This window comes from Triturus cristatus, chromosome 4_1 (assembly GCF_964204655.1).
Source record: "Triturus cristatus chromosome 4_1, aTriCri1.1, whole genome shotgun sequence".
Lineage (NCBI taxonomy): Eukaryota > Metazoa > Chordata > Amphibia > Caudata > Salamandridae > Triturus > Triturus cristatus.
The window spans coordinates 139,540,702-139,565,487 of NC_140585.1; the positions used below are offsets into that span (position 1 = coordinate 139,540,702).

At 38.7% G+C, this 24,786-nt stretch overlaps 20 non-coding genes across 20 annotated transcripts; all 20 read right to left on the reverse strand.

The window, feature by feature from the left end:
* Positions 1-635: 635 nt before the first annotated feature.
* On the reverse strand, positions 636-707 carry TRNAC-GCA (transfer RNA cysteine (anticodon GCA)). The gene has a single exon. It is a non-coding gene; the product is annotated as a tRNA-Cys (tRNA).
* Positions 708-2,778: 2,071 nt separating this feature from the next.
* TRNAC-GCA (transfer RNA cysteine (anticodon GCA)) lies at positions 2,779-2,850 on the reverse strand. Its single transcript has one exon. It is a non-coding gene; the product is annotated as a tRNA-Cys (tRNA).
* A 1,008-nt stretch (positions 2,851-3,858) lies between these two features.
* On the reverse strand, positions 3,859-3,930 carry TRNAC-GCA (transfer RNA cysteine (anticodon GCA)). The gene has a single exon. It is a non-coding gene; the product is annotated as a tRNA-Cys (tRNA).
* Positions 3,931-4,927: 997 nt separating this feature from the next.
* Positions 4,928-4,999, reverse strand: TRNAC-GCA (transfer RNA cysteine (anticodon GCA)). Its single transcript has one exon. It is a non-coding gene; the product is annotated as a tRNA-Cys (tRNA).
* A 2,072-nt stretch (positions 5,000-7,071) lies between these two features.
* TRNAC-GCA (transfer RNA cysteine (anticodon GCA)) lies at positions 7,072-7,143 on the reverse strand. The gene has a single exon. It is a non-coding gene; the product is annotated as a tRNA-Cys (tRNA).
* Positions 7,144-8,151: 1,008 nt separating this feature from the next.
* TRNAC-GCA (transfer RNA cysteine (anticodon GCA)) lies at positions 8,152-8,223 on the reverse strand. The gene has a single exon. It is a non-coding gene; the product is annotated as a tRNA-Cys (tRNA).
* A 996-nt stretch (positions 8,224-9,219) lies between these two features.
* On the reverse strand, positions 9,220-9,291 carry TRNAC-GCA (transfer RNA cysteine (anticodon GCA)). Its single transcript has one exon. It is a non-coding gene; the product is annotated as a tRNA-Cys (tRNA).
* Positions 9,292-10,296: 1,005 nt separating this feature from the next.
* TRNAC-GCA (transfer RNA cysteine (anticodon GCA)) lies at positions 10,297-10,368 on the reverse strand. The gene has a single exon. It is a non-coding gene; the product is annotated as a tRNA-Cys (tRNA).
* Positions 10,369-11,365: 997 nt separating this feature from the next.
* Positions 11,366-11,437, reverse strand: TRNAC-GCA (transfer RNA cysteine (anticodon GCA)). Its single transcript has one exon. It is a non-coding gene; the product is annotated as a tRNA-Cys (tRNA).
* A 1,001-nt stretch (positions 11,438-12,438) lies between these two features.
* TRNAC-GCA (transfer RNA cysteine (anticodon GCA)) lies at positions 12,439-12,510 on the reverse strand. The gene has a single exon. It is a non-coding gene; the product is annotated as a tRNA-Cys (tRNA).
* A 2,077-nt stretch (positions 12,511-14,587) lies between these two features.
* On the reverse strand, positions 14,588-14,659 carry TRNAC-GCA (transfer RNA cysteine (anticodon GCA)). Its single transcript has one exon. It is a non-coding gene; the product is annotated as a tRNA-Cys (tRNA).
* Positions 14,660-15,656: 997 nt separating this feature from the next.
* TRNAC-GCA (transfer RNA cysteine (anticodon GCA)) lies at positions 15,657-15,728 on the reverse strand. The gene has a single exon. It is a non-coding gene; the product is annotated as a tRNA-Cys (tRNA).
* A 1,003-nt stretch (positions 15,729-16,731) lies between these two features.
* TRNAC-GCA (transfer RNA cysteine (anticodon GCA)) lies at positions 16,732-16,803 on the reverse strand. Its single transcript has one exon. It is a non-coding gene; the product is annotated as a tRNA-Cys (tRNA).
* A 997-nt stretch (positions 16,804-17,800) lies between these two features.
* On the reverse strand, positions 17,801-17,872 carry TRNAC-GCA (transfer RNA cysteine (anticodon GCA)). The gene has a single exon. It is a non-coding gene; the product is annotated as a tRNA-Cys (tRNA).
* Positions 17,873-18,880: 1,008 nt separating this feature from the next.
* On the reverse strand, positions 18,881-18,952 carry TRNAC-GCA (transfer RNA cysteine (anticodon GCA)). Its single transcript has one exon. It is a non-coding gene; the product is annotated as a tRNA-Cys (tRNA).
* Positions 18,953-19,948: 996 nt separating this feature from the next.
* Positions 19,949-20,020, reverse strand: TRNAC-GCA (transfer RNA cysteine (anticodon GCA)). The gene has a single exon. It is a non-coding gene; the product is annotated as a tRNA-Cys (tRNA).
* A 1,007-nt stretch (positions 20,021-21,027) lies between these two features.
* TRNAC-GCA (transfer RNA cysteine (anticodon GCA)) lies at positions 21,028-21,099 on the reverse strand. The gene has a single exon. It is a non-coding gene; the product is annotated as a tRNA-Cys (tRNA).
* A 997-nt stretch (positions 21,100-22,096) lies between these two features.
* TRNAC-GCA (transfer RNA cysteine (anticodon GCA)) lies at positions 22,097-22,168 on the reverse strand. The gene has a single exon. It is a non-coding gene; the product is annotated as a tRNA-Cys (tRNA).
* Positions 22,169-23,169: 1,001 nt separating this feature from the next.
* TRNAC-GCA (transfer RNA cysteine (anticodon GCA)) lies at positions 23,170-23,241 on the reverse strand. The gene has a single exon. It is a non-coding gene; the product is annotated as a tRNA-Cys (tRNA).
* Positions 23,242-24,238: 997 nt separating this feature from the next.
* TRNAC-GCA (transfer RNA cysteine (anticodon GCA)) lies at positions 24,239-24,310 on the reverse strand. The gene has a single exon. It is a non-coding gene; the product is annotated as a tRNA-Cys (tRNA).
* Positions 24,311-24,786: the final 476 nt, after the last annotated feature.

The window sequence follows — 24,786 nt, forward strand, 5'->3', positions numbered from 1 at the left end:
CACTACAATTTGGTATTTGAAGGTACAACCAAACACCCCTTTCATGTACCTTCGATTTAATACATCAGAAAAAGCTATTTTGTGTTCACAAATGGCCTGGTTTCTCAGACCAGCCTGCTTGCACCTGCAACTAGGGTTCGTACATCTTGTACGTGGGCAGCGTATTTTAGTAGAAAGTAAATAGATTATGCATTGCACAAAAATGAAGTGCTTCAAACAAACACATACTTTGTATGCACAGAGAAGAGGTGGAATACATGTAAGACTGAGGACACAGGTTAAATGAGGAATAGATTGACTGCATTGCTGCCCACTTTTCTATGCAATTTCTGTAGTGCGATTGAAGGAAGCACTAAACTGTAAAACAAAGTTGCCAATTGCTTTCATAGTCCATTCCCTTTGTTTGGTGCTGTGAAAGGAAGAGCCAGATTCCAAAATAAATCAATGCTTTTTCAGACATTTCCCATACGGAATACCGAGCCCTGTATAAAAATGCATTTACTCTCAGGTTTTGAGCAGTGACATTGTAATGCTGTTAAAGTGTAAGATCCAAGCGAACACTGACTCTGTCAATGATGATCCAAAGGGGTTTCATGAAAAGTCCCAGCTACAAACACAAGAACCAAAACAGGCCAAGGGGACACCTGGATTTGAACCAGGGACCTCTTGATCTGCAGTCAAATGCTCTACCACTGAGCTATATCCCCACCTGTTTGTGAGAGTCGGAATGAAAATATATCAGTACCTCATGAAAGAGTGTGAGCATCATGCTCAGTTGGGCCGGAAAATACAAGCTTGAAACTGTGGAACAGGAGAAGTAGTTCTTAATATTATTTATTGAAGGAAAACGGGATCGTTTAAAAAAAATATTTATATGTTTCATTGTTATTTTATTTGAACAGGCAGTGGTCCATAGGAGCAATGCCTGTACATAAAATGCTTGTTTTGAAACATTCTCAAAGGGGAATAGGTTTTTACGGGACGCCTTATCCTTTCGCGGATTGGTTACCACAATCACCGAGATGGTGGTGAAGTATGATTGTTTTGGGCCAAATGATGGACGAAAAACATTTCTACATACCACTGCAATTTGGTATTTGGAAGGTACACCCAAACGTCCCTTTCAAGTACCATCAATTTAATATATCAGAAAAGGCCATTTTGTGTTCGAAAATGGCCTGAGTCTTCGAGCCAGCCTTTTTTCATCTGCAACAAGGGTTCATACATTTTGCACGTAGGCAGAGGTTTTAAGGAGAAATTAAATAGTTTCTACGTTGCACAAGAATGAAGTGCTTTAAACAAACACATATTTTGTATGCACAGAGGAGAGGAGGAATATATGTAAGACTGAGGACACAGGTTAAATGAGAAATAGATTGACTGCAGTGCTGCCGAGTATACTATGCCATTTCTTTAGTGCGCTACAAGGAAGCACCAAACTGTATAACAAAGTTTTCAATTGTTTTCATAGTGATTCTCTTTGCTTGAAGCTGTGAAAGGAAGAGCCGGATTCCAAAATAAATCAATGATGTTTCAGAAAGTTCCCACGCCCTGTGTAAAAATGCATTTATTCCCAGGTTTTGAGCAGTGACACTGTAATGCTAATAAAGTATAAGATCCAACTGAACACTGACTCTGTCAATGGTGATCCATAGGGACTTTATGAAAGATCCCAGCTACAAACACCAAAATAGGTTTAGGGGACACCCGGATTTGAACCAGGGACCTCTTGATCTGCAGTCAAATGCCCTACCACTGAGCTAAATCCCCAACTGTTTTCAAAGATCAGAATGACAATATATCAGTACATCATGAAAGAGTGAGAGGCTCAAGCTCAGTTGGGCCACAAAGTACGAGCTTGAAACTGTGGAAAAGGAGAAGTAGTTCTTAATATTATTAATTAAAGGAAAACAGGATCATTTAAAAAACAAAATGTATATGTTTAATTGTTATTTTATTTGAATAGGCAGTGGTCCATAGGACCAATATCTGTAATTAAAATGTTTGTTTTGAAACATTCTCAAAGGGGAAGAGGTTTTTACGAGACTACTTATCTTTGTGGATTGATTACCACAATCACTGATATGGTGGTGAAGTATGATTGTTTTGGGCCAAATTACGGTGAAAAAACATTTCTGCATACCACTACAATTTGGTATTTGAAGGTACAACCAAACACCCCTTTCATGTACCTTCGATTTAATACATCAGAAAAAGCTATTTTGTGTTCGCAAATGGCCTGGTTTCTCAGACCAGCCTGCTTGCACCTGCAACTAGGGTTCGTACATCTTGTACGTGGGCAGCGTATTTTAGTAGAAAGTAAATAGATTATGCATTGCACAAAAATGAAGTGCTTCAAACAAACACATACTTTGTATGCACAGAGAAGAGGTGGAATACATGTAAGACTGAGGACACAGGTTAAATGAGGAATAGATTGACTGCATTGCTGCCCACTTTTCTATGCAATTTCTGTAGTGCGATTGAAGGAAGCACTAAACTGTAAAACAAAGTTGCCAATTGCTTTCATAGTCCATTCCCTTTGTTTGGTGCTGTGAAAGGAAGAGCCAGATTCCAAAATAAATCAATGCTTTTTCAGACATTTCCCATACGGAATACCGAGCCCTGTATAAAAATCCATTTACTCTCAGGTTTTGAGCAGTGACATTGTAATGCTGTTAAAGTGTAAGATCCAAGCGAACACTGACTCTGTCAATGATGATCCAAAGGGGTTTTATGAAAAGTCCCAGCTACAAACACAAGAACCAAAACAGGCCAAGGGGACACCTGGATTTGAACCAGGGACCTCTTGATCTGCAGTCAAATGCTCTACCACTGAGCTATATCCCCACCTGTTTGTGGGAGTCGGAATGAAAATATATCAGTACCTCATGAAAGAGTGTGAGCATCATGCTCAGTTGGGCCGGAAAGTACAAGCTTGAAACTGTGGAAAAGGAGAAGTAGTTCTTAATATTATTAATTAAAGGAAAACAGGATCATTTAAAAAACAAAATGTATATGTTTAATTGTTATTTTATTTGAATAGGCAGTGGTCCATAGGACCAATATCTGTAATTAAAATGTTTGTTTTGAAACATTCTCAAAGGGGAAGAGGTTTTTACGAGACTACGTATCTTTGTGGATTGATTACCACAATCACTGATATGGTGGTGAAGTATGATTGTTTTGGGCCAAATTACGGTGAAAAAACATTTCTGCATACCACTACAATTTGGTATTTGAAGGTACAACCAAACACCCCTTTCATGTACCTTCGATTTAATACATCAGAAAAAGCTATTTTGTGTTCGCAAATGGCCTGGTTTCTCAGACCAGCCTGCTTGCACCTGCAACTAGGGTTCGTACATCTTGTACGTGGGCAGCGTATTTTAGTAGAAAGTAAATAGATTATGCATTGCACAAAAATGAAGTGCTTCAAACAAACACATACTTTGTATGCACAGAGAAGAGGTGGAATACATGTAAGACTGAGGACACAGGTTAAATGAGGAATAGATTGACTGCATTGCTGCCCACTTTTCTATGCAATTTCTGTAGTGCGATTGAAGGAAGCACTAAACTGTAAAACAAAGTTGCCAATTGCTTTCATAGTCCATTCCCTTTGTTTGGTGCTGTGAAAGGAAGAGCCAGATTCCAAAATAAATCAATGCTTTTTCAGACATTTCCCATACGGAATACCGAGCCCTGTATAAAAATCCATTTACTCTCAGGTTTTGAGCAGTGACATTGTAATGCTGTTAAAGTGTAAGATCCAAGCGAACACTGACTCTGTCAATGATGATCCAAAGGGGTTTTATGAAAAGTCCCAGCTACAAACACAAGAACCAAAACAGGCCAAGGGGACACCTGGATTTGAACCAGGGACCTCTTGATCTGCAGTCAAATGCTCTACCACTGAGCTATATCCCCACCTGTTTGTGGGAGTCGGAATGAAAATATATCAGTACCTCATGAAAGAGTGTGAGCATCATGCTCAGTTGGGCCGGAAAGTACAAGCTTGAAACTGTGGAACAGGAGAAGTAGTTCTTAATATTATTTATTGAAGGAAAACGGGATCGTTTAAAAAAAATATTTATATGTTTCATTGTTATTTTATTTGAACAGGCAGTGGTCCATAGGACCAATGCCTGTACATAAAATGCTTGTTTTGAAACATTCTCAAAGGGGAAGAGGTTTTTACGGGACGCCTTATCCTTTCGCGGATTGGTTACCACAATCACCGAGATGGTGGTGAAGTATGATTGTTTTGGGCCAAATGATGGACGAAAAACATTTCTACATACCACTGCAATTTGGTATTTGGAAGGTACACCCAAACGTCCCTTTCAAGTACCATCAATTTAATATATCAGAAAAGGCCATTTTGTGTTCGAAAATGGCCTGAGTCTTCGAGCCAGCCTTTTTTCATCTGCAACGAGGGTTCATACATTTTGCACGTAGGCAGAGGTTTTAAGGAGAAATTAAATAGTTTCTACGTTGCACAAGAATGAAGTGCTTTAAACAAACACATATTTTGTATGCACAGAGGAGAGGAGGAATATATGTAAGACTGAGGACACATGTTAAATGAGAAATAGATTGACTGCAGCGCTGCCGAGTATACTATGCCATTTCTTTAGTGCGCTACAAGGAAGCACCAAACTGTATATCAAAGTTTTCAATTGTTTTCATAGTCATTCTCTTTGTTTGAAGCTGTGAAAGGAAGAGCCGGATTCCAAAATAAATCAATGATGTTTCAGAAAGTTCCCACGCCCTGTGTAAAAATGCATTTATTCCCAGGTTTTGAGCAGTGACACTGTAATGCTAATAAAGTATAAGATCCAACTGAACACTGACTCTGTCAATGGTGATCCAAAGGGACTTTATGAAAGATCCTAGCTACAAACACCAGAACCAAAATAGGTTTAGGGGACACCCGGATTTGAACCAGGGACCTCTTGATCTGCAGTCAAATGCTCTACCACTGAGCTATATCCCCAACTGTTTTCAAAGATCAGAATGACAATATAACAGTACATCATGAAAGAGTGAGAGGCTCAAGCTCAGTTGGGCCACAAAGTACGAGCTTGAAACTGTGGAAAAGGAGAAGTAGTTCTTAATATTATTAATTAAAGGAAAACAGGATCATTTAAAAAACAAAATGTATATGTTTAATTGTTATTTTATTTGAATAGGCAGTGGTCCGTAGGACCAATATCTGTAATTAAAATGTTTGTTTTGAAACATTCTCAAAGAGGAACAGGTTTTTACGAGACTACTTATCTTTGTGGATTGATTACCACAATCACTGATATGGTGGTGAAGTATGATTGTTTTGGGCCAAATTACGGTGAAAAAACATTTCTGCATACCACTACAATTTGGTATTTGAAGGTACAACCAAAAACACCCCTTTCATGTACCTTCGATTTAATACATCAGGAAAAGCTATTTTGTGTTCGCAAATGGCCTGGTTTCTCAGACCAGCCTGCTTGCACCTGCAACTAGGGTTCGTACATCTTGTACGTGGGCAGCGTATTTTAGTAGAAAGTAAATAGATTATGCATTGCACAAAAATGAAGTGCTTCAAACAAACACATACTTTGTATGCACAGAGAAGAGGTGGAATACATGTAAGACTGAGGACACAGGTTAAATGAGGAATAGATTGACTGCATTGCTGCCCACTTTTCTATGCAATTTCTGTAGTGCGATTGAAGGAAGCACTAAACTGTAAAACAAAGTTGCCAATTGCTTTCATAGTCCATTCCCTTTGTTTGGTGCTGTGAAAGGAAGAGCCAGATTCCAAAATAAATCAATGCTTTTTCAGACATTTCCCATACCGAGCCCTGTATAAAAATGCATTTACTCTCATGTTTTGAGCAGTGACATTGTAAAGCTGTTAAAGTGTAAGATCCAAGCGAACACTGACTCTGTCAATGATGATCCAAAGGGGTTTCATGAAAAGTCCCAGCTACAAACACAAGAACCAAAACAGGCCAAGGGGACACCTGGATTTGAACCAGGGACCTCTTGATCTGCAGTCAAATGCTCTACCACTGAGCTCTATCCCCACCTGTTTGTGAAAGTCGGAATGAAAATATATCAGTACCTCATGAAAGAGTGTGAGCATCATGCTCAGTTGGGCCGGAAAATACAAGCTTGAAACTGTGGAACAGGAGAAGTAGTTCTTAATATTATTTATTGAAGGAAAACGGGATCGTTTAAAAAAAATATTTATATGTTTCATTGTTATTTTATTTGAACAGGCAGTGGTCCATAGGACCAATGCCTGTACATAAAATGCTTGTTTTGAAACATTCTCAAAGGGGAATAGGTTTTTACGGGACGCCTTATCCTTTCGCGGATTGGTTACCACAATCACCGAGATGGTGGTGAAGTATGATTGTTTTGGGCCAAATGATGGACGAAAAACATTTCTACATACTACTGCAATTTGGTATTTGGAAGGTACACCCAAACGTCCCTTTCAAGTACCATCAATTTAATATATCAGAAAAGGCCATTTTGTGTTCGAAAATGGCCTGAGTCTTCGAGCCAGCCTTTTTTCATCTGCAACGAGGGTTCATACATTTTGCACGTAGGCAGAGGTTTTAAGGAGAAATTAAATAGTTTCTACCTTGCACAAGAATGAAGTGCTTTAAACAAACACATATTTTGTATGCACAGAGGAGAGGAGGAATATATGTAAGACTGAGGACACAGGTTAAATGAGAAATAGATTGACTGCAGCGCTGCCGAGTATACTATGCCATTTCTTTAGTGCGCTACAAGGAAGCACCAAACTGTATAACAAAGTTTTCAATTGTTTTCATAGTGATTCTCTTTGCTTGAAGCTGTGAAAGGAAGAGCCGGATTCCAAAATAAATCAATGATGGTTCAGAAAGTTCCCACGTCCTGTGTAAAAATGCATTTATTCCCAGGTTTTGAGCAGTGACACTGTAATGCTAATAAAGTATAAGATCCAACTGAACACTGACTCTGTCAATGGTGATCCATAGGGACTTTATGAAAGATCCCAGCAACAAACACCAAAACCAAAATAGGTTTAGGGGACACCCGGATTTGAACCAGGGACCTCTTGATCTGCAGTCAAATGCTCTACCACTGAGCTATATCCCCAACTGTTTTCAAAGATCAGAATGACAATATATCAGTACATCATGAAAGAGTGAGAGGCTCAAGCTCAGTTGGGCCACAAAGTACGAGCTTGAAACTGTGGAAAAGGAGAAGTAGTTCTTAATATTATTAATTAAAGGAAAACAGGATCATTTAAAAAACAAAATGTATATGTTTAATTGTTATTTTATTTGAATAGGCAGTGGTCCATAGGACCAATATCTCTAATTAAAATGTTTGTTTTGAAACATTCTCAAAGGGGAAGAGGTTTTTACGAGACTACTTATCTTTGTGGATTGATTACCACAATCACTGATATGGTGGTGAAGTATGATTGTTTTGGGCCAAATTACGGTGAAAAAACATTTCTGCATACCACTACAATTTGGTATTTGAAGGTACAACCAAACACCCCTTTCATGTACCTTCGATTTAATACATCAGAAAAAGCTATTTTGTGTTCGCAAATGGCCTGGTTTCTCAGACCAGCCTGCTTGCACCTGCAACTAGGGTTCGTACATCTTGTACGTGGGCAGCGTTTTTTAGTAGAAAGTAAATAGATTATGCATTGCACAAAAATGAAGTGCTTCAAACAAACACATACTTTGTATGCACAGAGAAGAGGTGGAATACATGTAAGACTGAGGACACAGGTTAAATGAGGAATAGATTGACTGCATTGCTGCCCACTTTTCTATGCAATTTCTGTAGTGCGATTGAAGGAAGCACTAAACTGTAAAACAAAGTTGCCAATTGCTTTCATAGTCCATTCCCTTTGTTTGGTGCTGTGAAAGGAAGAGCCAGATTCCAAAATAAATCAATGCTTTTTCAGACATTTCCCATACGGAATACCGAGCCCTGTATAAAAATGCATTTACTCTCAGGTTTTGAGCAGTGACATTGTAATGCTGTTAAAGTGTAAGATCCAAGCGAACACTGACTCTGTCAATGATGATCCAAAGGGGTTTTATGAAAAGTCCCAGCTACAAACACAAGAACCAAAACAAGCCATGGGGACACCTGGATTTGAACCAGGGACCTCTTGATCTGCAGTCAAATGCTCAACCACTGAGCTATATCCCCACCTGTTTGTGAGAGTCGGAATGAAAATATATCAGTACCTCATGAAAGAGTGTGAGCATCATGCTCAGTTGGGCCGGAAAGTACAAGCTTGAAACTGTGGAACAGGAGAAGTAGTTCTTAATATTATTTATTGAAGGAAAACGGGATCGTTTAAAAAAATATTTATATGTTTCATTGTTATTTTATTTGAACAGGCAGTGGTCCATAGGACCAATGCCTGTACATAAAATGCTTGTTTTGAAACATTCTCAAAGGGGAAGAGGTTTTTACGGGACGCCTTATCCTTTCGCGGATTGGTTACCACAATCACCGAGATGGTGGTGAAGTATGATTGTTTTGGGCCAAATGATGGACGAAAAACATTTCTACATACCACTGCAATTTGGTATTTGGAAGGTACACCCAAACGTCCCTTTCAAGTACCATCAATTTAATATATCAGAAAAGGCCATTTTGTGTTCGAAAATGGCCTGAGTCTTCGAGCCAGCCTTTTTTCATCTGCAACGAGGGTTCATACATTTTGCACGTAGGCAGAGGTTTTAAGGAGAAATTAAATAGTTTCTACGTTGCACAAGAATGAAGTGCTTTAAACAAACACATATTTTGTATGCACAGAGGAGAGGAGGAATATATGTAAGACTGAGGACACAGGTTAAATGAGAAATGGATTGACTGCAGCGCTGCCGAGTATACTATGCCATTTCTTTAGTGCGCTACAAGGAAGCACCAAACTGTATAACAAAGTTTTCAATTGTTTTCATAGTGATTCTCTTTGCTTGAAGCTGTGAAAGGAAGAGCCGGATTCCAAAATAAATCAATGATGTTTCAGAAAGTTCCCACGCCCTGTGTAAAAATGCATTTATTCCCAGGTTTTGAGCAGTGACACTGTAATGCTAATAAAGTATAAGATCAAACTGAACACTGACTCTGTCAATGGTGATCCATAGGGACTTTATGAAAGATCCCAGCTACAAACACCAAAACCAAAATAGGTTTAGGGGACACCCGGATTTGAACCAGGGACCTCTTGATTTGCAGTCAAATGCTCTACCACTGAGCTATATCCCCAACTGTTTTCAAAGATCAGAATGACAATATATCAGTACATCATGAAAGAGTGAGAGGCTCAAGCTCAGTTGGGCCACAAAGTACGAGCTTGAAACTGTGGAAAAGGAGAAGTAGTTCTTAATATTATTAATTAAAGGAAAAGAGGATCATTTAAAAAACAAAATGTATATGTTTAATTGTTATTTTATTTGAATAGGCAGTGGTCCATAGGACCAATATCTGTAATTAAAATGTTTGTTTTGAAACATTCTCAAAGGGGAAGAGGTTTTTACGAGACTACTTATCTTTGTGGATTGATTACCACAATCACTGATATGGTGGTGAAGTATGATTGTTTTGGGCCAAATTACGGTGAAAAAACATTTCTGCATACCACTACAATTTGGTATTTGAAGGTACAACCAAACACGCCTTTCATGTACCTTCGATTTAATCCATCAGAAAAAGCTATTTTGTGTTCGCAAATGGCCTGGTTTCTCAGACCAGCCTGCTTGCACCTGCAACTAGGGTTCGTACATCTTGTACGTGGGCAGCGTATTTTAGTAGAAAGTAAATAGATTATGAATTGCACAAAAATGAAGTGCTTCAAACAAACATACTTTGTATGCACAGAGAAGAGGTGGAATACATGTAAGACTGAGGACATAGGTTAAATGAGGAATAGATTGACTGCATTGCTGCCCACTTTTCTATGCAATTTCTGTAGTGCGATTGAAGGAAGCACTAAACTGTAAAACAAAGTTGCCAATTGCTTTCATAGTCCATTCCCTTTGTTTGGTGCTGTGAAAGGAAGAGCCAGATTCCAAAATAAATCAATGCTTTTTCAGACATTTCCCATACGGAATACCGAGCCCTGTATAAAAATGCATTTACTCTCAGGTTTTGAGCAGTGACATTGTAATGCTGTTAAAGTGTAAGATCCAAGCGAACACTGACTCTGTCAATGATGATCCAAAGGGTTTTTTGAAAAGTCCCAGCTACAAACACAAGAACCAAAACAGGCCAAGGGGACACCTGGATTTGAACCAGGGACCTCTTGATCTGCAGTCAAATGCTCTACCACTGAGCTATATCCCCACCTGTTTGTGAGAGTCGGAATGAAAATATATCAGTACCTCATGAAAGAGTGTGAGAATCATGCTAAGTTGGGCCGGAAAGTACAAGCTTGAAACTGTGGAACAGGAGAAGTAGTTCTTAATATTATTTATTGAAGGAAAACGGGATCGTTTAAAAAAAATATTTATATGTTTCATTGTTATTTTATTTGAACAGGCAGTGGTCCATAGGACCAATGCCTGTACATAAAATGCTTGTTTTGAAACATTCTCAAAGGGGAAGAGGTTTTTACGGGACGCCTTATCCTTTCGCGGATTGGTTACCACAATCACCGAGATGGTGGTGAAGTATGATTGTTTTGGGCCAAATGATGGACGAAAAACATTTCTACATACCACTGCAATTTGGTATTTGGAAGGTACACCCAAACGTCCCTTTCAAGTACCATCAATTTAATATATCAGAAAAGGCCATTTTGTGTTCGAAAATGGCCTGAGTCTTCGAGCCAGCCTTTTTTCATCTGCAACGAGGGTTCATACATTTTGCACGTAGGCAGAGGTTTTAAGGAGAAATTAAATAGTTTCTACGTTGCACAAGAATGAAGTGCTTTAAACAAACACATATTTTGTATGCACAGAGGAGAGGAGGAATATATGTAAGACTGAGGACACAGGTTAAATGAGAAATAGATTGACTGCAGCGCTGCCGAGTATACTATGCCATTTCTTTAGTGCGCTACAAGGAAGCACCAAACTGTATAACAAAGTTTTCAATTGTTTTCATAGTGATTCTCTTTGCTTGAAGCTGTGAAAGGAAGAGCCGGATTCCAAAATAAATCAATGATGTTTCAGAAAGTTCCCACGCCCTGTGTACAAATGCATTTATTCCCAGGTTTTGAGCAGTGACACTGTAATGCTAATAAAGTATAAGATCCAACTGAACACTGACTCTGTCAATGGTGATCCATAGGGACTTTATGAAAGATCCCAGCTACAAACACCAAAACCAAAATAGGTTTAGGGGACACCCGGATTTGAACCAGGGACCTCTTGATCTGCAGTCAAATGCTCTACCACTGAGCTATATCCCCAACTGTTTTCAAAGATCAGAATGACAATATATCAGTACATCATGAAAGAGTGAGAGGCTCAAGCTCAGTTGGGCCACAAAGTATGAGCTTGAAACTGTGGAAAAGGAGAAGTAGTTCTTAATATTATTAATTAAAGGAAAACAGGATCATTTAAAAAACAAAATGTATATGTTTAATTGTTATTTTATTTGAATAGGCAGTGGTCCGTAGGACCAATATCTGTAATTAAAATGTTTGTTTTGAAACATTCTCAAAGAGGAACAGGTTTTTACGAGACTACTTATCTTTGTGGATTGATTACCACAATCACTGATATGGTGGTGAAGTATGATTGTTTTGGGCCAAATTACGGTGAAAAAACATTTCTGCATACCACTACAATTTGGTATTTGAAGGTACAACCAAACACCCCTTTCATGTACCTTCGATTTAATACATCAGGAAAAGCTATTTTGTGTTCGCAAATGGCCTGGTTTCTCAGACCAGCCTGCTTGCACCTGCAACTAGGGTTCGTACATCTTGTACGTGGGCAGCGTATTTTAGTAGAAAGTAAATAGATTATGCATTGCACAAAAATGAAGTGCTTCAAACAAACACATACTTTGTATGCACAGAGAAGAGGTGGAATACATGTAAGACTGAGGACACAGGTTAAATGAGGAATAGATTGACTGCATTGCTGCCCACTTTTCTATGCAATTTCTGTAGTGCGATTGAAGGAAGCACTAAACTGTAAAACAAAGTTGCCAATTGCTTTCATAGTCCATTCCCTTTGTTTGGTGCTGTGAAAGGAAGAGCCAGATTCCAAAATAAATCAATGCTTTTTCAGACATTTCCCATACCGAGCCCTGTATAAAAATGCATTTACTCTCATGTTTTGAGCAGTGACATTGTAAAGCTGTTAAAGTGTAAGATCCAAGCGAACACTGACTCTGTCAATGATGATCCAAAGGGGTTTCATGAAAAGTCCCAGCTACAAACACAAGAACCAAAACAGGCCAAGGGGACACCTGGATTTGAACCAGGGACCTCTTGATCTGCAGTCAAATGCTCTACCACTGAGCTATATCCCCACCTGTTTGTGAGAGTCGGAATGAAAATATATCAGTACCTCATGAAAGAGTGTGAGCATCATGCTCAGTTGGGCCGGAAAATACAAGCTTGAAACTGTGGAACAGGAGAAGTAGTTCTTAATATTATTTATTGAAGGAAAACGGGATCGTTTAAAAAAAATATTTATATGTTTCATTGTTATTTTATTTGAACAGGCAGTGGTCCATAGGACCAATGCCTGTACATAAAATGCTTGTTTTGAAACATTCTCAAAGGGGAAGAGGTTTTTACGGGACGCCTTATCCTTTCGCGGATTGGTTACCACAATCACCGAGATGGTGGTGAAGTATGATTGTTTTGGGCCAAATGATGGACGAAAAACATTTCTACATACCACTGCAATTTGGTATTTGGAAGGTACACCCAAACGTCCCTTTCAAGTACCATCAATTTAATATATCAGAAAAGGCCATTTTGTGTTCGAAAATGGCCTGAGTCTTCGAGCCAGCCTTTTTTCATCTGCAACGAGGGTTCATACATTTTGCACGTAGGCAGAGGTTTTAAGGAGAAATTAAATAGTTTCTACCTTGCACAAGAATGAAGTGCTTTAAACAAACACATATTTTGTATGCACAGAGGAGAGGAGGAATATATGTAAGACTGAGGACACAGGTTAAATGAGAAATAGATTGACTGCAGCGCTGCCGAGTATACTATGCCATTTCTTTAGTGCGCTACAAGGAAGCACCAAACTGTATAACAAAGTTTTCAATTGTTTTCATAGTGATTCTCTTTGCTTGAAGCTGTGAAAGGAAGAGCCGGATTCCAAAATAAATCAATGATGTTTCAGAAAGTTCCCACGCCCTGTGTAAAAATGCATTTATTCCCAGGTTTTGAGCAGTGACACTGTAATGCTAATAAAGTATAAGATCAAACTGAACACTGACTCTGTCAATGGTGATCCATAGGGACTTTATGAAAGATCCCAGCTACAAACACCAAAACCAAAATAGGTTTAGGGGACACTCAGATTTGAACCAGGGACCTCTTGATCTGCAGTCAAATGCTCTACCACTGAGCTATATCCCCAACTGTTTTCAAAGATCAGAATGACAATATATCAGTACATCATGAAAGAGTGAGAGGCTCAAGCTCAGTTGGGCCACAAAGTACGAGCTTGAAACTGTGGAAAAGGAGAAGTAGTTCTTAATATTATTAATTAAAGGAAAACAGGATCATTTAAAAAACAAAATGTATATGTTTAATTGTTATTTTATTTGAATAGGCAGTGGTCCATAGGACCAATATCTGTAATTAAAATGTTTGTTTTGAAACATTCTCAAAGGGGAAGAGGTTTTTACGAGACTACTTATCTTTGTGGATTGATTACCACAATCACTGATATGGTGGTGAAGTATGATTGTTTTGGGCCAAATTACGGTGAAAAAACATTTCTGCATACCACTACAATTTGGTATTTGAAGGTACAACCAAACACCCCTTTCATGTACCTTCGATTTAATACATCAGAAAAAGCTATTTTGTGTTCGCAAATGGCCTGGTTTCTCAGACCAGCCTGCTTGCACCTGCAACTAGGGTTCGTACATCTTGTACGTGGGCAGCGTATTTTAGTAGAAAGTAAATAGATTATGCATTGCACAAAAATGAAGTGCTTCAAACAAACACATACTTTGTATGCACAGAGAAGAGGTGGAATACATGTAAGACTGAGGACACAGGTTAAATGAGGAATAGATTGACTGCATTGCTGCCCACTTTTCTATGCAATTTCTGTAGTGCGATTGAAGGAAGCACTAAACTGTAAAACAAAGTTGCCAATTGCTTTCATAGTCCATTCCCTTTGTTTGGTGCTGTGAAAGGAAGAGCCAGATTCCAAAATAAATCAATGCTTTTTCAGACATTTCCCATACGGAATACCGAGCCCTGTATAAAAATCCATTTACTCTCAGGTTTTGAGCAGTGACATTGTAATGCTGTTAAAGTGTAAGATCCAAGCGAACACTGACTCTGTCAATGATGATCCAAAGGGGTTTTATGAAAAGTCCCAGCTACAAACACAAGAACCAAAACAGGCCAAGGGGACACCTGGATTTGAACCAGGGACCTCTTGATCTGCAGTCAAATGCTCTACCACTGAGCTATATCCCCACCTGTTTGTGGGAGTCGGAATGAAAATATATCAGTACCTCATGAAAGAGTGTGAGCATCATGCTCAGTTGGGCCGGAAAGTACAAGCTTGAAACTGTGGAACAGGAGAAGTAGTTCTTAATATTATTTATTGAAGGAAAACGGGATCGTTTAAAAAAAATATTTATATGTTTCATTGTTATTTTATTTGAACAGGCAGTGGTCCATAGGACCAATGCCTGTACATAAAATGCTTGTTTTGAAACATTCTCAAAGGGGAAGAGGTTTTTACGGGACGCCTTATCCTTTCGCGGATTGGTTACCACAATCACCGAGATGGTGGTGAAGTATGATTGTTTTGGGCCAAATGATGGACGAAAAACATTTCTACATACCACTGCAATTTGGTATTTGGAAGGTACACCCAAACGTCCCTTTCAAGTACCATCAATTTAATATATCAGAAAAGGCCATTTTGTGTTCGAAAATGGCCTGAGTCTTCGAGCCAGCCTTTTTTCATCTGCAACGAGGGTTCATACATTTTGCACGTAGGCAGAGGTTTTAAGGAGAAATTAAATAGTTTCTACGTTGCACAAGAATGAAGTGCTTTAAACAAACACATATTTTGTATGCACAGAGGAGAGGAGGAATATATGTAAGACTGAGGACACATGTTAAATGAGAAATAGATTGACTGCAGCGCTGCCGAGTATACTATGCCATTTCTTTAGTGCGCTACAAGGAAGCACCAAACTGTATATCAAAGTTTTCAATTGTTTTCATAGTCATTCTCTTTGTTTGAAGCTGTGAAAGGAAGAGCCGGATTCCAAAATAAATCAATGATGTTTCAGAAAGTTCCCACGCCCTGTGTAAAAATGCATTTATTCCCAGGTTTTGAGCAGTGACACTGTAATGCTAATAAAGTATAAGATCCAACTGAACACTGACTCTGTCAATGGTGATCCAAAGGGACTTTATGAAAGATCCTAGCTACAAACACCAGAACCAAAATAGGTTTAGGGGACACCCGGATTTGAACCAGGGACCTCTTGATCTGCAGTCAAATGCTCTACCACTGAGCTATATCCCCAACTGTTTTCAAAGATCAGAATGACAATATAACAGTACATCATGAAAGAGTGAGAGGCTCAAGCTCAGTTGGGCCACAAAGTACGAGCTTGAAACTGTGGAAAAGGAGAAGTAGTTCTTAATATTATTAATTAAAGGAAAACAGGATCATTTAAAAAACAAAATGTATATGTTTAATTGTTATTTTATTTGAATAGGCAGTGGTCCGTAGGACCAATATCTGTAATTAAAATGTTTGTTTTGAAACATTCTCAAAGAGGAACAGGTTTTTACGAGACTACTTATCTTTGTGGATTGATTACCACAATCACTGATATGGTGGTGAAGTATGATTGTTTTGGGCCAAATTACGGTGAAAAAACATTTCTGCATACCACTACAATTTGGTATTTGAAGGTACAACCAAAAACACCCCTTTCATGTACCTTCGATTTAATACATCAGGAAAAGCTATTTTGTGTTCGCAAATGGCCTGGTTTCTCAGACCAGCCTGCTTGCACCTGCAACTAGGGTTCGTACATCTTGTACGTGGGCAGCGTATTTTAGTAGAAAGTAAATAGATTATGCATTGCACAAAAATGAAGTGCTTCAAACAAACACATACTTTGTATGCACAGAGAAGAGGTGGAATACATGTAAGACTGAGGACACAGGTTAAATGAGGAATAGATTGACTGCATTGCTGCCCACTTTTCTATGCAATTTCTGTAGTGCGATTGAAGGAAGCACTAAACTGTAAAACAAAGTTGCCAATTGCTTTCATAGTCCATTCCCTTAGTTTGGTGCTGTGAAAGGAAGAGCCAGATTCCAAAATAAATCAATGCTTTTTCAGACATTTCCCATACCGAGCCCTGTATAAAAATGCATTTACTCTCATGTTTTGAGCAGTGACATTGTAAAGCTGTTAAAGTGTAAGATCCAAGCGAACACTGACTCTGTCAATGATGATCCAAAGGGGTTTCATGAAAAGTCCCAGCTACAAACACAAGAACCAAAACAGGCCAAGGGGACACCTGGATTTGAACCAGGGACCTCTTGATCTGCAGTCAAATGCTCTACCACTGAGCTATATCCCCACCTGTTTGTGAAAGTCGGAATGAAAATATATCAGTACCTCATGAAAGAGTGTGAGCATCATGCTCAGTTGGGCCGGAAAATACAAGCTTGAAACTGTGGAACAGGAGAAGTAGTTCTTAATATTATTTATTGAAGGAAAACGGGATCGTTTAAAAAAAATATTTATATGTTTCATTGTTATTTTATTTGAACAGGCAGTGGTCCATAGGACCAATGCCTGTACATAAAATGCTTGTTTTCAAACATTCTCAAAGGGGAATAGGTTTTTACGGGACGCCTTATCCTTTCGCGGATTGGTTACCACAATCACCGAGATGGTGGTGAAGTATGATTGTTTTGGGCCAAATGATGGACATAAAACATTTCTACATACCACTGCAATTTGGTATTTGGAAGGTACACCCAAACGTCCCTTTCAAGTACCATCAATTTAATATATCAGAAAAGGCCATTTTGTGTTCGAAAATGGCCTGAGTCTTCGAGCCAGCCTTTTTTCATCTGCAACGAGGGTTCATACATTTTGCACGTAGGCAGAGGTTTTAAGGAGAAATTAAATAGTTTCTACCTTGCACAAGAATGAAGTGCTTTAAACAAACACATATTTTGTATGCACAGAGGAGAGGAGGAATATATGTAAGACTGAGGACACAGGTTAAATGAGAAATAGATTGACTGCAGCGCTGCCGAGTATACTATGCCATTTCTTTAGTGCGCTACAAGGAAGCACCAAACTGTATAACAAAGTTTTCAATTGTTTTCATAGTGATTCTCTTTGCTTGAAGCTGTGAAAGGAAGAGCCGGATTCCAAAATAAATCAATGATGGTTCAGAAAGTTCCCACGTCCTGTGTAAAAATGCATTTATTCCCAGGTTTTGAGCAGTGACACTGTAATGCTAATAAAGTATAAGATCCAACTGAACACTGACTCTGTCAATGGTGATCCATAGGGACTTTATGAAAGATCCCAGCAACAAACACCAAAACCAAAATAGGTTTAGGGGACACCCGGATTTGAACCAGGGACCTCTTGATCTGCAGTCAAATGCTCTACCACTGAGCTATATCCCCAACTGTTTTCAAAGATCAGAATGACAATATATCAGTACATCATGAAAGAGTGAGAGGCTCAAGCTCAGTTGGGCCACAAAGTACGAGCTTGAAACTGTGGAAAAGGAGAAGTAGTTCTTAATATTATTAATTAAAGGAAAACAGGATCATTTAAAAAACAAAATGTATATGTTTAATTGTTATTTTATTTGAATAGGCAGTGGTCCATAGGACCAATATCTCTAATTAAAATGTTTGTTTTGAAACATTCTCAAAGGGGAAGAGGTTTTTACGAGACTACTTATCTTTGTGGATTGATTACCACAATCACTGATATGGTGGTGAAGTATGATTGTTTTGGGCCAAATTACGGTGAAAAAACATTTCTGCATACCACTACAATTTGGTATTTGAAGGTACAACCAAACACCCCTTTCATGTACCTTCGATTTAATACATCAGAAAAAGCTATTTTGTGTTCGCAAATGGCCTGGTTTCTCAGACCAGCCTGCTTGCACCTGCAACTAGGGTTCGTACATCTTGTACGTGGGCAGCGTTTTTTAGTAGAAAGTAAATAGATTATGCATTGCACAAAAATGAAGTGCTTCAAACAAACACATACTTTGTATGCACAGAGAAGAGGTGGAATACATGTAAGACTGAGGACACAGGTTAAATGAGGAATAGATTGACTGCATTGCTGCCCACTTTTCTATGCAATTTCTGTAGTGCGATTGAAGGAAGCACTAAACTGTAAAACAAAGTTGCCAATTGCTTTCATAGTCCATTCCCTTTGTTTGGTGCTGTGAAAGGAAGAGCCAGATTCCAAAATAAATCAATGCTTTTTCAGACATTTCCCATACGGAATACCGAGCCCTGTATAAAAATGCATTTACTCTCAGGTTTTGAGCAGTGACATTGTAATGCTGTTAAAGTGTAAGATCCAAGCGAACACTGACTCTGTCAATGATGATCCAAAGGGGTTTTATGAAAAGTCCCAGCTACAAACACAAGAACCAAAACAAGCCATGGGGACACCTGGATTTGAACCAGGGACCTCTTGATCTGCAGTCAAATGCTCAACCACTGAGCTATATCCCCACCTGTTTGTGAGAGTCGGAATGAAAATATATCAGTACCTCATGAAAGAGTGTGAGCATCATGCTCAGTTGGGCCGGAAAGTACAAGCTTGAAACTGTGGAACAGGAGAAGTAGTTCTTAATATTATTTATTGAAGGAAAACGGGATCGTTTAAAAAAATATTTATATGTTTCATTGTTATTTTATTTGAACAGGCAGTGGTCCATAGGACCAATGCCTGTACATAAAATGCTTGTTTTGAAACATTCTCAAAGGGGAAGAGGTTTTTACGGGACGCCTTATCCTTTCGCGGATTGGTTACCACAATCACCGAGATGGTGGTGAAGTATGATTGTTTTGGGCCAAATGATGGACGAAAAACATTTCTACATACCACTGCAATTTGGTATTTGGAAGGTACACCCAAACGTCCCTTTCAAGTACCATCAATTTAATATATCAGAAAAGGCCATTTTGTGTTCGAAAATGGCCTGAGTCTTCGAGCCAGCCTTTTTTCATCTGCAACGAGGGTTCATACATTTTGCACGTAGGCAGAGGTTTTAAGGAGAAATTAAATAGTTTCTACGTTGCACAAGAATGAAGTGCTTTAAACAAACACATATTTTGTATGCACAGAGGAGAGGAGGAATATATGTAAGACTGAGGACACAGGTTAAATGAGAAATGGATTGACTGCAGCGCTGCCGAGTATACTATGCCATTTCTTTAGTGCGCTACAAGGAAGCACCAAACTGTATAACAAAGTTTTCAATTGTTTTCATAGTGATTCTCTTTGCTTGAAGCTGTGAAAGGAAGAGCCGGATTCCAAAATAAATCAATGATGTTTCAGAAAGTTCCCACGCCCTGTGTAAAAATGCATTTATTCCCAGGTTTTGAGCAGTGACACTGTAATGCTAATAAAGTATAAGATCAAACTGAACACTGACTCTGTCAATGGTGATCCATAGGGACTTTATGAAAGATCCCAGCTACAAACACCAAAACCAAAATAGGTTTAGGGGACACCCGGATTTGAACCAGGGACCTCTTGATTTGCAGTCAAATGCTCTACCACTGAGCTATATCCCCAACTGTTTTCAAAGATCAGAATGACAATATATCAGTACATCATGAAAGAGTGAGAGGCTCAAGCTCAGTTGGGCCACAAAGTACGAGCTTGAAACTGTGGAAAAGGAGAAGTAGTTCTTAATATTATTAATTAAAGGAAAAGAGGATCATTTAAAAAACAAAATGTATATGTTTAATTGTTATTTTATTTGAATAGGCAGTGGTCCATAGGACCAATATCTGTAATTAAAATGTTTGTTTTGAAACATTCTCAAAGGGGAAGAGGTTTTTACGAGACTACTTATCTTTGTGGATTGATTACCACAATCACTGATATGGTGGTGAAGTATGATTGTTTTGGGCCAAATTACGGTGAAAAAACATTTCTGCATACCACTACAATTTGGTATTTGAAGGTACAACCAAACACGCCTTTCATGTACCTTCGATTTAATCCATCAGAAAAAGCTATTTTGTGTTCGCAAATGGCCTGGTTTCTCAGACCAGCCTGCTTGCACCTGCAACTAGGGTTCGTACATCTTGTACGTGGGCAGCGTATTTTAGTAGAAAGTAAATAGATTATGAATTGCACAAAAATGAAGTGCTTCAAACAAACACATACTTTGTATGCACAGAGAAGAGGTGGAATACATGTAAGACTGAGGACATAGGTTAAATGAGGAATAGATTGACTGCATTGCTGCCCACTTTTCTATGCAATTTCTGTAGTGCGATTGAAGGAAGCACTAAACTGTAAAACAAAGTTGCCAATTGCTTTCATAGTCCATTCCCTTTGTTTGGTGCTGTGAAAGGAAGAGCCAGATTCCAAAATAAATCAATGCTTTTTCAGACATTTCCCATACGGAATACCGAGCCCTGTATAAAAATGCATTTACTCTCAGGTTTTGAGCAGTGACATTGTAATGCTGTTAAAGTGTAAGATCCAAGCGAACACTGACTCTGTCAATGATGATCCAAAGGGTTTTTTGAAAAGTCCCAGCTACAAACACAAGAACCAAAACAGGCCAAGGGGACACCTGGATTTGAACCAGGGACCTCTTGATCTGCAGTCAAATGCTCTACCACTGAGCTATATCCCCACCTGTTTGTGAGAGTCGGAATGAAAATATATCAGTACCTCATGAAAGAGTGTGAGAATCATGCTAAGTTGGGCCGGAAAGTACAAGCTTGAAACTGTGGAACAGGAGAAGTAGTTCTTAATATTATTTATTGAAGGAAAACGGGATCGTTTAAAAAAAATATTTATATGTTTCATTGTTATTTTATTTGAACAGGCAGTGGTCCATAGGACCAATGCCTGTACATAAAATGCTTGTTTTGAAACATTCTCAAAGGGGAAGAGGTTTTTACGGGACGCCTTATCCTTTCGCGGATTGGTTACCACAATCACCGAGATGGTGGTGAAGTATGATTGTTTTGGGCCAAATGATGGACGAAAAACATTTCTACATACCACTGCAATTTGGTATTTGGAAGGTACACCCAAACGTCCCTTTCAAGTACCATCAATTTAATATATCAGAAAAGGCCATTTTGTGTTCGAAAATGGCCTGAGTCTTCGAGCCAGCCTTTTTTCATCTGCAACGAGGGTTCATACATTTTGCACGTAGGCAGAGGTTTTAAGGAGAAATTAAATAGTTTCTACGTTGCACAAGAATGAAGTGCTTTAAACAAACACATATTTTGTATGCACAGAGGAGAGGAGGAATATATGTAAGACTGAGGACACAGGTTAAATGAGAAATAGATTGACTGCAGCGCTGCCGAGTATACTATGCCATTTCTTTAGTGCGCTACAAGGAAGCACCAAACTGTATAACAAAGTTTTCAATTGTTTTCATAGTGATTCTCTTTGCTTGAAGCTGTGAAAGGAAGAGCCGGATTCCAAAATAAATCAATGATGTTTCAGAAAGTTCCCACGCCCTGTGTACAAATGCATTTATTCCCAGGTTTTGAGCAGTGACACTGTAATGCTAATAAAGTATAAGATCCAACTGAACACTGACTCTGTCAATGGTGATCCATAGGGACTTTATGAAAGATCCCAGCTACAAACACCAAAACCAAAATAGGTTTAGGGGACACCCGGATTTGAACCAGGGACCTCTTGATCTGCAGTCAAATGCTCTACCACTGAGCTATATCCCCAACTGTTTTCAAAGATCAGAATGACAATATATCAGTACATCATGAAAGAGTGAGAGGCTCAAGCTCAGTTGGGCCACAAAGTATGAGCTTGAAACTGTGGAAAAGGAGAAGTAGTTCTTAATATTATTAATTAAAGGAAAACAGGATCATTTAAAAAACAAAATGTATATGTTTAATTGTTATTTTATTTGAATAGGCAGTGGTCCGTAGGACCAATATCTGTAATTAAAATGTTTGTTTTGAAACATTCTCAAAGAGGAACAGGTTTTTACGAGACTACTTATCTTTGTGGATTGATTACCACAATCACTGATATGGTGGTGAAGTATGATTGTTTTGGGCCAAATTACGGTGAAAAAACATTTCTGCATACCACTACAATTTGGTATTTGAAGGTACAACCAAACACCCCTTTCATGTACCTTCGATTTAATACATCAGGAAAAGCTATTTTGTGTTCGCAAATGGCCTGGTTTCTCAGACCAGCCTGCTTGCACCTGCAACTAGGGTTCGTACATCTTGTACGTGGGCAGCGTATTTTAGTAGAAAGTAAATAGATTATGCATTGCACAAAAATGAAGTGCTTCAAACAAACACATACTTTGTATGCACAGAGAAGAGGTGGAATACATGTAAGACTGAGGACACAGGTTAAATGAGGAATAGATTGACTGCATTGCTGCCCACTTTTCTATGCAATTTCTGTAGTGCGATTGAAGGAAGCACTAAACTGTAAAACAAAGTTGCCAATTGCTTTCATAGTCCATTCCCTTTGTTTGGTGCTGTGAAAGGAAGAGCCAGATTCCAAAATAAATCAATGCTTTTTCAGACATTTCCCATACCGAGCCCTGTATAAAAATGCATTTACTCTCATGTTTTGAGCAGTGACATTGTAAAGCTGTTAAAGTGTAAGATCCAAGCGAACACTGACTCTGTCAATGATGATCCAAAGGGGTTTCATGAAAAGTCCCAGCTACAAACACAAGAACCAAAACAGGCCAAGGGGACACCTGGATTTGAACCAGGGACCTCTTGATCTGCAGTCAAATGCTCTACCACTGAGCTATATCCCCACCTGTTTGTGAGAGTCGGAATGAAAATATATCAGTACCTCATGAAAGAGTGTGAGCATCATGCTCAGTTGGGCCGGAAAATACAAGCTTGAAACTGTGGAACAGGAGAAGTAGTTCTTAATATTATTTATTGAAGGAAAACGGGATCGTTTAAAAAAAATATTTATATGTTTCATTGTTATTTTATTTGAACAGGCAGTGGTCCATAGGACCAATGCCTGTACATAAAATGCTTGTTTTGAAACATTCTCAAAGGGGAAGAGGTTTTTACGGGACGCCTTATCCTTTCGCGGATTGGTTACCACAATCACCGAGATGGTGGTGAAGTATGATTGTTTTGGGCCAAATGATGGACGAAAAACATTTCTACATACCACTGCAATTTGGTATTTGGAAGGTACACCCAAACGTCCCTTTCAAGTACCATCAATTTAATATATCAGAAAAGGCCATTTTGTGTTCGAAAATGGCCTGAGTCTTCGAGCCAGCCTTTTTTCATCTGCAACGAGGGTTCATACATTTTGCACGTAGGCAGAGGTTTTAAGGAGAAATTAAATAGTTTCTACCTTGCACAAGAATGAAGTGCTTTAAACAAACACATATTTTGTATGCACAGAGGAGAGGAGGAATATATGTAAGACTGAGGACACAGGTTAAATGAGAAATAGATTGACTGCAGCGCTGCCGAGTATACTATGCCATTTCTTTAGTGCGCTACAAGGAAGCACCAAACTGTATAACAAAGTTTTCAATTGTTTTCATAGTGATTCTCTTTGCTTGAAGCTGTGAAAGGAAGAGCCGGATTCCAAAATAAATCAATGATGTTTCAGAAAGTTCCCACGCCCTGTGTAAAAATGCATTTATTCCCAGGTTTTGAGCAGTGACACTGTAATGCTAATAAAGTATAAGATCAAACTGAACACTGACTCTGTCAATGGTGATCCATAGGGACTTTATGAAAGATCCCAGCTACAAACACCAAAACCAAAATAGGTTTAGGGGACACTCGGATTTGAACCAGGGACCTCTTGATCTGCAGTCAAATGCTCTACCACTGAGCTATATCCCCAACTGTTTTCAAAGATCAGAATGACAATATATCAGTACATCATGAAAGAGTGAGAGGCTCAAGCTCAGTTGGGCCACAAAGTACGAGCTTGAAACTGTGGAAAAGGAGAAGTAGTTCTTAATATTATTAATTAAAGGAAAACAGGATCATTTAAAAAACAAAATGTATATGTTTAATTGTTATTTTATTTGAATAGGCAGTGGTCCATAGGACCAATATCTCTAATTAAAATGTTTGTTTTGAAACATTCTCAAAGGGGAAGAGGTTTTTACGAGACTACTTATCTTTGTGGATTGATTACCACAATCACTGATATGGTGGTGAAGTATGATTGTTTTGGGCCAAATTACGGTGAAAAAACATTTCTGCATACCACTACAATTTGGTATTTGAAGGTACAACCAAACACGCCTTTCATGTACCTTCGATTTAATACATCAGAAAAAGCTATTTTGTGTTCGCAAATGGCCTGGTTT